This window comes from Blennius ocellaris (assembly GCF_963422515.1).
Source record: "Blennius ocellaris genome assembly, chromosome: 3".
Taxonomy (NCBI): Eukaryota; Metazoa; Chordata; class Actinopteri; order Blenniiformes; family Blenniidae; genus Blennius; species Blennius ocellaris.
Genome location: NC_137652.1, coordinates 28,098,296 through 28,115,024, shown reverse-complemented (window position 1 = coordinate 28,115,024; position 16,729 = coordinate 28,098,296). Strand labels below are relative to the sequence as shown.

At 42.0% G+C, this 16,729-nt stretch overlaps 1 protein-coding gene across 1 annotated transcript in view; it reads left to right on the top strand.

Annotated features, from left to right (window-relative positions):
- The first annotated feature begins 13,543 nt into the window (after window positions 1-13,543).
- The window catches only part of myh10 (myosin, heavy chain 10, non-muscle), a 51,981-nt gene continuing 48,795 nt past the window's right edge, over window positions 13,544-16,729 (top strand). The window contains 1 exon segment of the mRNA XM_080520579.1: window positions 13,544-13,682. The gene's annotated coding sequence lies outside the window, so the exon portion shown is untranslated.

Below are 16,729 nucleotides of genomic sequence, written 5' to 3'. Positions count from 1 at the left end.
ATGAGCAAGAACTCTACCTTCCTGTCAACTCACTCATATTCTGGTAACATATGTCTTATAGCACTGATCTCCTTTGTGGACTGAGTAGAAATCAAAGCTGGAATCACAATACTTTGTACAAAGGTTTTATGTATGGCGGTTATCCTGTGAGCGTATGTGATAAGAAAAAGTAGTTGAAGGTGTTCTCTTTCCAGATGTTTCTACTGAACAGACATCCAGACAAACAGTATTCTTTCGGATTCTCCTTCTCGACTCCAAATATGTGTGTTTGCTGTCAGCCTTCATCTCAACATCATGTCAGCATCAACACCTCTGACACACGACGTCTGAGTGCCAGCATGTCTGATGATTTATTCTAGTGTCACTAATGACTCTTCAAATAAGTTATTTAAGCCGTCCAGGAGATAGGATCTCAATAATGTAATAGGCTTTCATTTTGTGGAGTAAATAAAAACCCATGGTTGAAATGTACAGTTACTATAATGTAGATATGGACATTCTACTGTTGATCCAACTGAATATATAACTTTGAAGTGTATAGTAGCTTTATGTAAATAACATTCTGGAAACAAGAGCGAATTACCTTCATCAGCGAAAGTAGGGTGACCTTTGAACGCTGCCTGAGAAGTTTATGTATTCACCTGTGTATGTTTATTTATTTATTGGTTTGTATGTGTGTATTTTAACAACTTTCCGCAAAAACCAGTCCCCTGACTTGCATGATATTTTCAGGGATGATTTGTCATCATCCTAGGAACTTTAACGACGAACCGTTTCTAAATAAATCTCCCCGAAAAAATGGAGAAAAAATTCCCCATACAAAGCAGATGAGAGAGGCTCCTCATGAAGGAGATCAAGCGAGATCAGCATCTGTTGCCATGGAGACGCTGCCTGACCAGTGTTTCACACAGTGACTGACGGGCTGGTGAGCATCGATATGAGCTGACTGCTATCACGCTCGCCATGCTAACTCCATCCTGCAATCAAATGTGGCGTTGGTTAAGGTCTGCACTCTACCGAGTGTGGTTCTATTTTGAAATATATTTTATAGATCTAATAAATGATAAGAATAATAGGACATATCATCCATTATCAGAGGACTGACAACCACTGCCGTACGAGGCATTCAGCGTTTGGTTGCAAATTGCCTAATTGTGCTAATCGGGGATCAAACGGGATGTTATGGGAGCGAGGCGGGGAATCGAACTACCAGCCTTTGGGCTTGGAATATATGACCTGTTCCACCAGCTGAAGTGAATTCCTGCACCCTTTCACTTCGGGAGCGACTGAAGCCAACAGCATTCACCCACTCAGTTAGACTGACAACACTTAAATCTGCTGAAAGGAAAAGAAGAAAAAAAGAAGCTGTGATGAGGCAGAACACAGCTGTGGCCTCACATTCAGCCTCAGAAGAGCAAGGTTGGTTTATTTTTAAATCCAAAAGTTATTGAAGAAAAGAAGTGGAGCCTAAAAAGTGCAATACTTGACATTTGTCAAGTTGTCATATCAGAATAACTGAAGCGTCTCTTCATGTGTGGAACAACTGTTCTCTATGTCCGTCACAGGAAACAAGCAGTCACAGATTCTGCAGCCAAAGCAGGCATCAGTTCATCTTCTTAGTTTGAGCTGAACTGTTTGATGCGGAGCAGACCGGAGGCAGTCCCCAGTGAACATGCTGAGCTCTGAGCAACAAGAAACACAAACTGTGCATTCGGGGGCCGTAAAGCCTGAACAATGTGCAGAATGACACGACGAGTCCCTTGCAAAGTCATTAAAACATCCAGTGATTAATGGCTTCAAACGTTTTACTTTCACTATCGCAATTGATTGACCTGAGGCTCTGATGGCAGCGTGTCTTCTGCGGCCCCAGAGTGGATTCAAACATCACTACATTTCAGGTTTTGAAGGCTGCAGGACTCCAGTGATAATCTTTTAACAGGAACTGACAAACATTTCTCAAGATGAAGAGATGAAAAGATTTTTATCAAGCTCCTCAAATGGAAATATCAGGATCTTGTAAGAACTTTGCGTTTACATTTGGGTGTACCGTTTACATCTGCACTGAGTACATCTCATTTTCTACCTATCTACACTGTGTGTATATCAATTCCTGTCCATTTACTCTATTTTTAGAGGACTTCTTTTCTTACTGGATTGTTTTATTTATTTATTTTTTATTATTTTTACTTATTCGATTTTTTTTGTGCTCTTTTTTTGCTCTTGTTTAGATATTTACATATGTTTACATAATTTAATTCTTTAATTTTATCATTTCTGCACCTTTTTACCTTGAGCTGTTGTAAGTTTGTTTCCCCCTGGGGAGGAATAAAGCTCTATTCCATTCTATTCTATTCCATTCTATTCTATTGTATTTAACACAACATTTAAAAGCTGCATTAGACACGTTTCCTCCGTCTTGTTCTCTGGATTGTGAGGAAGAAAACATCAACACGTTCTGCCGCCACATTCAGCTTTACGTATTGAATCGAAATGAAATCCCGCTCTGCTCCAATGTGCGTCACTGGTGAAACCTTCCCCTCACCACTGCTTTCTATATGGTAATGTTGTTTAACCTGGACCATCTGAGGAACGTAATAACTGCAGGTACCGACGCAACGTTGCTGGAAAGTTCCCATCTCATATCCAATCTCTGCTGCTGTGAGGCTCGTATTTAAAGAGTTCCAGTGGCTGGTTTGATGCGGGAGGAGACGCCAACCAGAACTGATCCTGGAAAGTCTGCCTCTGCCCTTCTTCTGCTTCAGCTGTCACCCTCAATTCTCTTCTCCCCAAAGAAACCAGAAGCTTGAGCTCCAGTTGCCAATCATTCTGATCAGTGAGCTGCTGCCAATCGTCCCTCCTCTTGCTGGACTAAACTTCTGAGGTTAGTGAGATAAAGAAGAGATGAGCTACTGTTCTCGCTCTGGATGCTGGAATTATTTGGATGTTTTGTCTGATAATGATGATTAAAACATTTCTGGGAAACGTACGAACGCAGAATAACTGAAGAAACTGAAGTTGCAAAAGTAAAAAGCAAAGCAGTCATATCACATGCAATATTGTATGAAATCGGTCTACAAAGAGCTTTAGAATAGAATAGAAGAGAACGGAACGGAACAGAATAGAATAGAATTGAATAGAACGGAACGGAACGGAACAGAACAGAACAGAACAGAACAGAACAGAATAGAATTGAATAGAACGGAACGGAACGGAACAGAACAGAACAGAACAGAACAGAAGAGAACAGACCGGAACGGAACGGAACGGAACGGAACGGAACGGAACGGAATGGAACGGAACGGAACGGAACGGAACGGAACAGAACAGAACAGAACAGAAGAGAACAGAACAGAACAGAACAGAATAGAATAGAATAGAATAGAATAGAACAGAACAGAACAGAAGAGAACAGAACAGAACAGAACAGAACAGAATAGAATAGAATAGAACAGAACAGAACAGAAGAGAACAGAATAGAATAGAATAGAATAGAATAGAACAGAACAGAACAGAAGAGAACAGAACAGAACAGAACAGAACAGAACAGAAGAGAACAGAATAGAATAGAATAGAATAGAATAGAACAGAACAGAACAGAACAGAACAGAACAGAACAGAACAGAACAGAAGAGAACAGAATAGAATAGAATAGAACAGAACAGAACAGAACAGAACAGAACAGACCAGAACACAACACAACACAACACAACACAACACAACACAACACAACAGAATAGAATAGAATCTAAACTTTATTGCCATTGTCACCAGTGCAACTAGATTAAAAAGTGCCGACTCCTGTGTGCATCATACATTTTGTAAAACATTACAATATCCAGTAGAATATTCAGAAATAGTCTCAAAGAAGAGCAGTTTAGTTTAGTTTCTCTCTCGTATGAGACTCAGAATTTCTGAGGAAAGTGTTCAGGAACAAGTAAAAGTTGTGCTACAATAATCAGCAGAATCTCCTTTAAACCCCAATAGTGGCTGATTTATTACCGCTTAAACTGAGCGAGACCACTTCCTGTCCAGCTCTTCATATCGCCAGCAGCTCACTGCTACAAACACAAGTCTTTCAGGTGAATGTGACAATGACGGATGTGTAAAGGAGGAAGTACACTGACGGTCAAACACAACTGAAGACCTGCTTCTGTACAAAGTGTGTGTCCAACATGGAGGCGGACAGTTTGTCCATCTGAAGTTGTTTTGAATGACCAGACATCGGGTTTGAAGTCTCCCTGTTTTATTGACACAGTTTCCAATAGTCCATCTTCTATCAGGCAGAATCTAGAAGTTCAGTAACAACAGACATAATGTGCATCATAATAGTACCAACGGATTCTCAGTAAAGGATTCCAATGACAAAGTGAGAAAGATGAAAAGTTTTTGTGTTGTTTTTTTTGTTTTTTTTTTATTCTGACTGTCTATATCAGGGGTGTCAAACATGAGGCCCGGGGGCCAGAACCGGCCCGTCAGAGGATCTAACCCGGCCACCATGTGATTTTTTTTTTTTTTTTTAAAGTATAAATATGAAAAGTGACAGAGGCTGATCTAAAAACACCAGATTGGCAAAAATGACATTCAAAACCACCCTTGGTCAGAATTTGACTCCCGACATTAAAGCATCTGTGGAGGTCACATGATGCAACACCTTTCACAATAAAGGTGTCCAACTTATGTGAAGTGATACTTTAGACACGTAAACTCAAGGAATTGTTCCAGATGATGACAAATTGTTTTAATCCTGAATAAACATACGATATCCAGATCCAGATATTGTGGTTTTTTTTTTTCAAATATAATAGTTTCTGATTAACTTTAATATGTATATTTCAGAATAGACTGGCAAATTCTTGCAGTTTCAAAAGGATGAAAAGAAGGAAAGACTTTGCATTTGTCCGTATCTGCAGTTTAACATGTGATGTTTGACTTGTTGGGCCTCCAGAGGTCAGATCAGGTTGATGTGGCTCCTCAACTGAAATCAGTTTGACCCCCTGGTCTATATTGTCGATTTTGTGAGTATGCATGAATGGAGTTTTGTAATTTCCGCTGTTGAAATACAGTGTATAAACCTCACTAGCAGGGGGTCACAATAGAAAAAAAAAATCTGTGGTAATAACTTCACCTGTCAGTGGTGTTGAGAGGGAAAAACGGTAGAAAAAAGTTACTATAGAAAATCAAGAATATTTACACTTGAAATATTTAGAATAACATCTATGGCGATTCAGGCAAAGCCTATTTTCCAAAACTGTGTCAGCGCAGTGAAATAAATATGACTTTCAAATCCAGTGACGGGAACATTTGCTCATTAAGATGGAGATTCTCTCCAGTGGCGGAGAGCAAAGAGAGCTCATCCATTTGTACCTGTGCAGAAAAACTGAAGTGCCCAAAGAGGTCACACTCTTATCTCAGTCCAATCTGGTGTGGCACTATTGAAATGGCCACATTTGACATTCCTTATCGACGCTCCGGAGGAGAGAAAAAAAGAAAAAGAAAAGAAAAGATGAGGATTGGGTTCCTGATAAGCTGCCGTCTAGACAAAAGCAGGAGAGGGGTGGTGAAGGACGATGCTGATGACGGGTCTATTATGCCACAGAGGCGACAGGAGGAGCCCAACAATTGAGAGCCGGCGCTGTCGCAGCATTTTGCAAAATGGCAGTATTCCTGAGCCAAAACCAAAGGGTGTCACTCTGCCAGCCGTCAGGACGAGGTGAGATCACTCACCTGCGTCTGTCACACAAACTCCGCTGCTCCTTTCTATGTAGAAGATCCTGGCAAAAATACTTCTGACCAACTGCTGTGGAAACCTGTTTGATGCATGAGGAGAAACCGGGCTTCACTATACTGTGTGACCGAATGTTCCACCTGTCTGTACAGGACCACACAAGATTCCCTCATATCCCTGGAATTAAAATGTCTCTCCTGAGTTTTAACCGCAGTGAGAGGAGGAAGACGACACAACAGCGTATCTGTCAGGACAATGTCAGTATGTGAGTGACAAACGTGTGTGATGGTGGTCCAGTGACCTGATCTGAATCTGTGAGCCTGACAGGAGGAACTGCTTTACCTTTACTTCTGCTGCCCTCTGCTGCCCCCTGCTGTCTGCTGCTGTCTGCTGCTGTCTGCTGCACTCTAATGTACATCAGGTGAAATCATGTTACAGTTTTTGTCAATCACTTTGAGACTAGTTTCAGAACCTTGATGTCATTTTTCGCAACTCTAGATACAAAACTCACAACCAATGATCAAAATGCACTTTTTTTCACTCACTTGGCTACAATGCACATAAACCAAAGATCATTTGTCCACTGAGTCCATTGATTTAATCACCGGTTGAAAATGACACATCTTAACATCACAGTACAATCATTTCAAAATGCCATTCACACATTACATTTCAAATGACTGCCTATTCATTTCATGACAATATTCTAACTATCAATTGATACAACTACTCAAAATGACAAGTAACTGTTGAATTTTAAAGCAGAGTCTTGGAAACTGAGGATGAGCATGTTCAAATCATGACATTTTCAGGATGATGACAATGATTGACACGACCTGTGACACCAGTTCGTTACTGATGATTGATCTGACCTTGTCGTATGGCAGTAAGGAAGTGGCTTCCACAACTACATATGTAGTGATACAACGTGGAGCGGGCAGGTGGGCACCATAGAGGTCAAGTAGGAGGAGGAAGAGGAGGAAGAGGAGGAAGACGTGGTCAAAGGAATGGCAGAGGACAAGCACTTAGTTTGAGAGGTGTCCATGGGCCCCGTTGAGACATGTGGGGGGACGGGGTCGAGGACAAGGACCAAGACGGCAATGGCAAAGAGTCTCCAATGAGATTAGATCAGTGGTTGTTGATCATGTCATCAATCACGGTATGACAATGATTGAGGCAGCAAGAATGATACAACCAAACCTTAGAAGACCAACGTGGCCTCAATCATGAGAACCTTCTACAATGAGAACCGCTGAGTGTTCAGCTGTACTACAGTAAACTTTACAGTATAGTACTGTAGTACTCTTACTGTCATTGTCAAGTTATTGTACACTGTACTACAGTAAACTTTACAGTATGGTACTGTAGGCTCCTCTTACTGTCATTGTCAAGTTATTGTACACTACATGCCAATGTGCAGTACAGAGTAGGACATGTGACTATTACTGTAAAATGTGTTCTACAGTATGACGACAGGTTCTTCCTGTCAGATTCCTACACAATTGAGACTCGACCCAATAGTGGAGGTAAACTCAGTCAACATGTAGTCAACATGGTCCGGCCAGAAATGACATTAGGCTGAGAGAAATCAGACATAACATCCTGGACCATGAAGATCCCTACAGGAATGTGGAAGACATCAGTTTGCACACCTTTGCACGTGTTCTGAAAAGGCAGCAGGTGTCCCTCAAACAGTTGTACCATGTGCCTTTCGAAAGAAATGCAGACAGAGTGAAGCATGAGGGTTGAGTTTGTTCAGGTATGTTCAGGTTCATGATGCTTGTTTGTGAAACATTCCCCATCATTGTACTGTAATCAATACTGTACAGTAATCCTCTTTCCAACATGTCTTCTTGTACATAGAGGGTGACGTCCTGGAGGCAGAGGAAAATGATCACAAATGTGTGTTTGTGGATTCAGCAGGCTTCAACCTGGCCAAGACAAGGAGGAGAGGGAGAAAATTACAGTAACTGGCCAGCGGGCCACCGTACAAGCACCTGGACGAGGGGGCCAACATACGTAACAGGGCCACACCAGGTTACATCTTTGGGAGACTGGAACAATGTTTTTTTGTTGTTTTTTTTAATGAATATGTGTACTTTAACAAACCTGAGCTTTGTCTCTCAGGGCATATTTTAATCTCCATGTGCATATCTGAAAGTATGAGATGTTAAAAAGATATTAAATACAATACAGTACTGTGAGAGAAAAAAAATCACACAATTCAAATTAATAAGTGATTCAAACACTTTGGTAATCTATAGGATAATCATATAATGTACGGTAAAGGGTTGTGTCCACCTCACAGTTTAGGCAAAACTAAAAACACAGATTACTGTTATTATCATTATATATATATATATATATTTTTTTTTTTTTTTTTTTTTTTTTTATACAATTGATGCATTGTTTAGAATTGTCTTCATATTGTGTGTTTTTGTGACCATTTCACAACAGATGATCACTGGTTGAAGTCTGGGCTTATGGGCCTTTATGTTTGAGGTTAATCACTGACTGGAAATTGTTTATGTTGTGAATGTTAACGTGTGGAATCGTCTGCCTTTCTCTATTCAAACTTGTATGTGATTTTTTCATTAATTCCATTTAGAAAGTCAAACGTGTAGAATGTATATATTCATTCCAAACAGACTGATATATTTAAAGTGTTTTTTGCCCCCCCCAAAAAAGGATGGTTATAGCTGACAACCAATGAAAACCCTAAATTCATTATCTCAGAAAATGAGAATATTGTGAAAAGGTCAGATATTGAAGACGCCTGGTGCCACACTCTAATTAGCTAATTAACTCAAAACACCTGGAAAAGCCTTTAAATGGTCTCTGGGTTTGATTCTGTATGACACACAATCATGGAGAAGACTGCTGACCTGACAACTGTCCAAAAGATGACCATTGACACTTTAAAGAAGGAGAGCAAGACACAAAAGTGATTGCCAAATAGGTTGGATGTTCACAGAGCTCTGTGTCCAAGCACATTAATAGAGAGGCGAAGGGAAGAAAAAGATGTGGTAGAAAAAAGTGTACAAGCAAGAGGGATAACCACACCCTGGAGAGGATTGTCAAACAAAAGCCATTCAAAAATGTGGGGGAGATCCACAAAGAGTGGACTGCAGCTGGAATCAGTGCTTCAAGAACCACCACGCACCGACGTGTGCAAGATATGGGCTTCAGCTGTCGCATTCCTCGCGTCAAGCCACTCTGGAATAAGAGACAGCGTCAAAAGCGTCTCGCCTGGGCTGAAGACAAAAAGGACTGGACTGCTGCTGAGGGGTCCAAAGTTCTGTTTTCACATGAAAGTACATTTTGTATCTCCTTTGGAAATCAAGGTCCCAGAGTCTGGAGGAAGACAGGAGAGGCACAGAATCCACGTTGCCTGAAGTCCAGTGTCAAATGTCCACAGTCAGTAATGGTCTGGGGTGCCCCCCCCTCCACAGTAATGGTCTGGAGTGCCCCCCCCCCCCCCCCCCTCCACAGTAATGGTCTGGGGTGCCATGTCATCTGCTGGTGTTGGTCCACTGTGTTTCCTGAGGTCCAGGGGCAATGCAGCAGTCTACCAGGAAGTTTTAGAACACTTTATGCTTCCTGCCGCTGACCAACTTTATGGAGGTGAAGAATTCATTTTCCAACATGACTTTGCACCTGCACACAGTGCCAGATCTACCAGTACCTGGTTTAAGGACCATGCTATCCCTGTTCTTAATTGGCCTGAAAACTCACCTGACCTGAACCCCATAGAAAACCTCTGGGGTATTGTGAAGCGGAAGATGCGAGATGCCAGACCAAACAATGCTGAAGGGTTGAAGGCCACTATCAAAGCTACCTGGGCTCTCATCACACCTGAGGAGTGCAACAGACTGATGGACTCCATGCCACGCCGCATGGCTGCAGCAATTCAGGCAAAAGGAGCTGCAACGAAGTATTGATTGTCGTACATGCTGAAACTTTCCATGTTCATACTTTTCAGTTGACCCACATTTCTAAAAAATAATTTTTTGTATTAGTCGTAACTAATATTCTAATTTTCTGAGATACTGAATTTGTGATTTTCAGTAATTGTCAGTACTAATCATCCAAATTAAAAGAAATAAACATTTCAAATATATAACTCTGTGTGTAATGAATTGATATATGTAAGTTTCACGTTCTGAATATAATTACTGAAATAAATCAACTTTTCAATACCCCCCCCATGTTAAAGTCATTCCTATGCCCTCGATTACATTTATATCAAAAGACACAGGGAATTACTCCCAGACCACATTATTTATTTACATCAATACTTTTTTTAAAGAAAATTTATTAATTCATGTGTATTTTTTCAAATGTAGAGTTTCGTGTACGTAATATTGACGTTTAAACTAACATTTCCTTCTTAAGCAAAGTTTCCCTTTAACTTAAAAGAACCTTTCTTTGTAGGACAAACATGTTCCAGTGTTTGTGTTTGTGTTTATGCTTGTGTTGGTGTCAGTGTGACTGAAAGAGGAATGTTGATGATATACAGTTTTACCAGTTGATGCTGTTGGATGAAGAGTGAAATAAGAAGCTCTTTTCACTTCGTACAAGATAAATCTGAGTCCAGAGAGTCGGTGCCTCATCAGCCAGGAGCCTCACCTCACCTCACCTCACCTCATGGAACCTCACCTCCCCTCACCTCACCTCATGGAACATCACCTCACCTCATGGAACCTCACCTCATCTCACCTCACCTCACCTCACCTGACCTCACCTCACCTCACCTCACCTCACCTCACGTCACGTCACGTCACGTCACGTCACCTCACCTCACCTCACCTCACCTCACGTCACGTCACATCACCTCACCTCACCTCACCTCACCTCACGTCACCTCACCTCACCTCACCTCACCTCACCTCACCTCACGTCACATCACCTCACCTCACCTCACCTCACGTCACGTCACGTCACGTCACCTCACCTCACCTCACCTCACGTCACGTCACATCACCTCACCTCACCTCACCTCACCTCACCTCACGTCACCTCACCTCACCTCACCTCACCTCACCTCACCTCACGTCACATCACCTCACCTCACCTCACCTCACCTCACCTCACCTCACCTCACCTCACCTCACCTCACCTCACCTCACCTCACCTCACGTCACATCACCTCACCTCACCTCACCTCACGTCACGTCACGTCACGTCACCTCACCTCACCTCACCTCACGTCACCTCACCTCACCTCACCTCACCTCACCTCACCTCACGTCACATCACCTCACCTCACCTCACCTCACGTCACGTCACGTCACCTCACCTCACCTCACCTCACGTCACGTCACATCACCTCACCTCACCTCACCTCACCTCACCTCACGTCACCTCACCTCACCTCACCTCACGTCACCTCACCTCACCTCACCTCACCTCACCTCACCTCACGTCACATCACCTCACCTCACCTCACCTCACGTCACGTCACGTCACCTCACCTCACCTCACCTCACCTCACGTCACGTCACATCACCTCACCTCACCTCACCTCACCTCACGTCACCTCACCTCACCTCACCTCACCTCACCTCACGTCACCTCACCTCACCTCACCTCACCTCACCTCACCTCACGTCACGTCACATCACCTCACCTCACCTCACCTCACCTCACCTCACCTCACCTCACCTCACCTCATGGAACCTCACCACACCTCACCTCATGGAACCTCACCACACCTCACCTCACCTCATGGAACCTCACCCCACCTCACCTCACCTCATGGAACCTCACCCCACCTCACCTCACAAACACACATAAACACTTTGGTAGTGATGGATTCTTTGGAGAAACCAGGGAAATTCTCGTTCTGAAATGAATTTTACTCAGATAGCTTTTTCTATTTCTTTGCACATAATTTGCTTTTCTATTGTAGAAACACGGGCATCATTTTGATGCTTCAGCCTGCTGGTTGGGTGTCCCATTCCCTCAGCGATGTTATTTGTCTCTCCACGATAAATATGGTGCCATATTTCTTTGTAATAGGTAGTATTTTCTGCTGAAATAGTTTATTTTATTGTGCTGTGGTTTGTGTATGTATTAGGTATACATAAGTGATGTTTTGGATTGTACCTGTTGCAAAAATATCAAAATGCCATTTTATATCTTGAGCTTTTGCTTTTAAATTTGATTCAACACATCTTCATTTTGACATGTAGTTTTTTTGTTGTTGTTGTTGCTTTTTTCCAGTAGTGATATCTGTTTATAATCAACAGAGGGCACTATTTAAATAGTAAACTGTCTTCTCGGTTTGTAAAGGCTCACTCTGGAGGATTCAATGGCAGGTTATACAATTAATTATTAGCTCAGTTAAATATGTTGCCGATAGCAGCAATGCACAAACAACAATGAAACTAAAACTAAAGACGAGACTAAAACAATAAATGCGAATATAAAAACATTTGTATGTAACATTAGATGATCTGATCATAAAATAAATCTAAATATTTCCTCATTTACTTCCTCCTCCGTGATAACAACTGAACATATGAACTTCCGTTTGAAACAGAACACAGCATTTATTGATTATTGATTTTTATTAGACATGTCAAAACTATGGTATGAACCAAAATACAAAAACATACAAAAATATGTTTAGATTATTATGAATAATGAATATACATATAAAAATCAATCAATCTACACATGCCTATATATACATACATACTTATATTCAAGATTAAGGATTGAAATGCTTTATTGTCATCATCATGACTACAATGAAATTCTGTTAGAGACATAGTATGTTGTAGAAGAAAGGAAGAAAGAAAGAATGAAAGAAAGAAAGAAAGAAAGAAAGAAAGAAAGAAAGAAAAGAGCATCAATATATTCAGTGCAGGCACAAACTAACAGTCTTTAGCAGCAAGAGGCAAAACAGAAACACATTGTCATTCATTGGTAAATGATGACTAATCCAGTTTACACATGTTTAAATGTGTGTGTGTGTGTGTGTGTATAGGACAAAACACCCCCTGTATATATATATATATATATATATATATATATATATATATATATATATATATATATATATATATATATATATATATATAATCCAGAGTAAGTGATCTATCTATCTATCTATCTATCTATCTATCTATCTATCTATCTATCTATCTATCTATCTGTATAAATCATACATGTTATGTATCATAGCTATGTAGCGCGCCCATTTGTTTTTACCTATAAGTGCCCTTGTGCTTTTAGATTTGTATTTTAAATATATGAAACAGATCATCAGTTTCTCTTACAGTAACTCTACAAGAAAGACCTTCTTCGAACATTCACAAAACCATCTGATAGGGTCACCATATACATCAAGTAAACTCAATTAGATTGACCACAAATTAAATTGAGAACAAAATGTATTAAGAAAAACATCACATTTTTTTATTTTTTATTATTTAATTAAGATCCTAAAGAATCCAGCCAGAGAATGAATGTTGAAACATTAGATTCCTTTGCAGTGTTGCATCGTACACCTTTGCACCACCGTGTGTGGAGCCCAGGATCCCGCGCGGCGGCCTTCCCGGGCCGCGTCACGCCGCCGCAGCGGCAGCATCACCGGCCTGCAGGTGTTCTTGCTCTTCGGGCGGCAGTCGTCAACTATCAAAGTTTTTGGGTTGGGACTTTCAATTTCCACCAATCACGGCGCGGTGTCGCTCTCCTCCATCCAATCACAATCTGGTATTGCTTTGACTGGGCGTGACCGCAGAGAAGTGCGGGCGGAGCGGCGCATCCTCCTCCCGGGCCGGAGCGGAGAGAGAGTTCGGTTGAGAGGGTGCTGGATGGTGGAGGAGTACCACTGATGAGAGAGCGACCGAAGGACGGGACTCTGTTAACGCGCGTATCTGGGTTTTTTAATCTCTCCACCGGGACACCGAGAGGCACCGAGGCGCGGTGTCTTCGCCCACGACGTGCGGTGAGTCCAGCCTTTGCCGGTCGCGTTCAGCCGGGGATGTGGCGGCGGGGAGCGGTAACCGTTAGCTAGCGGATTATTGTGCCATGACTTTTTAATGATGGAGGACCGGGAGCTCTGCTAACGTTAGCCGGCGCCGCAGAGCCCTCCACGGTTTAATTACAGCCCCTCAATCCATATTGGCCCTCCGGAGACACTGTTCGCGGGGGGGTTGGTTGATACGAGCTGCCGCGGTGAAACGGCGTGGTCATTGTCCGCCTGCTTCCATCCCCACCCAGACGGCTGCGCGTGAGCCTCCCACACCCACGATGGGAGGCTGCACACTTCATCCCCCCCCCCCCCCCCCCCCCCCCCCCCCCCGAACTCCCCGTCCGCGCTCAAACCGAGACCATCCACACCGCCGCAATCCGCTTTTTACAATACTTCCCCGCGGATCCTCTGAAACCCTTCCGGTGGTGCGCGGTCGGGACACCCCGGGGCTCGTGGAGCCTCTCCGGTTATCTGGAGATCAACTTTGGGGCTAACGCTAGCAGCTAGCCTTAGCCGCTGCAGCTGTTCGGCCTGGACACGACGAGCCGCCGCCACAACTTGACATCCGACCGCCGCGTCCGACTTCCAAGTGCAGAGCATCTATGGTGCAGGAGCGAGGGTTTCGAGGCGCCGCGCGGACACACGACTGCTCAGAAAACAATTAACAGCAACAATAAAGCAGCAAGTTGGGATCAATTCGAGAGCAGACAAAGACTTTATGAAAGCTGTGAAATCAATGAGCTGATCAAATGACATTAAGGCAAAATTAAATGTCTTTCGGGATAACAAAGACATTCTTCTAATGACAAGGTGTATTAAAATGGATTGACAGTAAAAACAAGTGAAATAGCCAGGAGAGGCACAAGATGGGCTGTGATCGAATAAAGAAACAATACATGAGGAAAAGTAGGTTGAGGCCAAGTGCAATATTGAATGTGTAATTCAAAGGCAATGGTATAGATTTCAATTGAAGGTGAAGTTGCTGCGTGGATATTTTGCACATCTGTATTGTAATTCTCTCTTGATTGACAGCTGAAAGTGACTGGAAGGATGCACAGACACAACAGCCTGCAGCCACACACGCACACGCACACACACACACACACACACACACACACACACACACACACACACACACACACACACACACACACACACACACACACACACACACACACACACACACACACACACAGAGGACCCCCCCATGACCTGACCCAGATCTGTATCTAAATAGTGCCTGATTTAAGCCTGGGACTAGATTGTAGGTTAAATATCCCAGATGAGGTCGTCTTGGATTAATAAGGCAGGAGGTTGAGTGAAGCTTGCATCAGCTGTTGAGAGCATCAAGTGCCACCTTATGCAACAGTTCCCCTGCTCTGACTTACTCCCTCTTTAGTTACTGCATCTTCTACGTTCAACCCTAACCCTCAGGAAAATTAAAAACAACACCTGTACCGTCCTCGGTTATATTGGCGACAGTATCCCACTACAGAAATTAAATATATAGATGGAGAAGTTGAATCTTTTACTTTTTTATATATTACAGAAAGATGTTCACACTAATAAATTAGTGTATACATCTAATTTACAGAAATCCATTTGTAGCTTCATACAGGTTGAACAATTAGTATTTTATAACAGGGGGTGTTTTGTCCTTTTTGTTTTACTTTTTTCTTTTGAATAAGCCGACACTGGTTACCTGTTGCATAAAAGGCAGCAGTTACTGAATTACTAGTATATATCTTGATTAGTGACAGTGAAATGTAAAGGATCGCTCTTGTTTTTTAAAGCACAAGATGACATTCCAGGATTATTTTTCATTAATTCCAATAATATCACATTGATTTATCATTTGGGCTTTAAGATGTAAACATAAAGTAAAATGGTTGTCATCCTTGCTTAAAGCTGAACATGTGCCTTCAAGTTACCTTTTCTGTCCCATTTTATTTCAATAATCAACTTATTTTTCTGAACTATTTGGTCTGTTTGAATTGTATATTTTTAAAAGCACAATATTGATCATCATTGCCTGAAACTGAAGATAATGTGCTCAGGTAAGGCAAATGACTTAAGCAAAAAAATTAAAGCTGAAAAATTAATTTACAAAAAAACTAAACCATGTAGCCTGTTTCCTTTGAGAAATTACCTGCTGATTACCTAATAAATATGACCTCAAGGTTGCTTTTCTATTAGACTGTTTCATAGATTGAGATTGACTTTCTAAAATGCGTCATTTGTGGGGGTTTAATGTTTTTAATTCTTTGTTTCTTTACCTTGTTTTAATGTAGCAAATCAGTCCAGGTTTTTTTCTTTAGAAATGGCTAAAAATTGTGAATTTCCTGTGTATGTGGGTTGGTTATGCATGAGGACGGAGGCTTGACACTTGAACCGTCTGTGTGGGCAAAACTGCTCCTTCTGGGAAAATTCACAGGCCTGCTACAAAAGAGAATTAACAACAATAAAAGCCTGAATACAAACAATTAGCATTAATGTGTTCGTTGACTTAGAATTCCTCATTGGAACAGAATAAAACACCTTCCTAATTTAGATATCATAGGGACTCCCACTCATAATCACTGTTTTGCTGTAGGAAAGGCCAAGGGCTGGCCGAGCACCATGTGTTTAGATAACTCGCATTTCTGTGATAGAAGTAAATTAAAATAATGTCTGATCCTCATCCAGTCCCTGCAGAGCAGTGGCAGGCCTGCACCAAACACTGGATGATGACTGTGATGAGCTTTGACACCCGTCACTCCACTGCACATGCTCTGAAATGGATCTGATAAGACTTGTTCAGTGAAACTTTTTAGAATAACAGTACGTATAAATATATCTAGTTATTGTCACCTGAAGGTGTTTCGGTAGGAATCTCTTGTTTGTGTAACAGAAGCGAGTCTGATCGTTGTGACCCGACAACATTGAGCAGCGACTTCAGGCTCACAGAACGTCATCGATTCTGCTTTTCCCGACAACCAGCGACTGTTCTTTTTATATCACTCTGACTGTAAGTCGCGGTC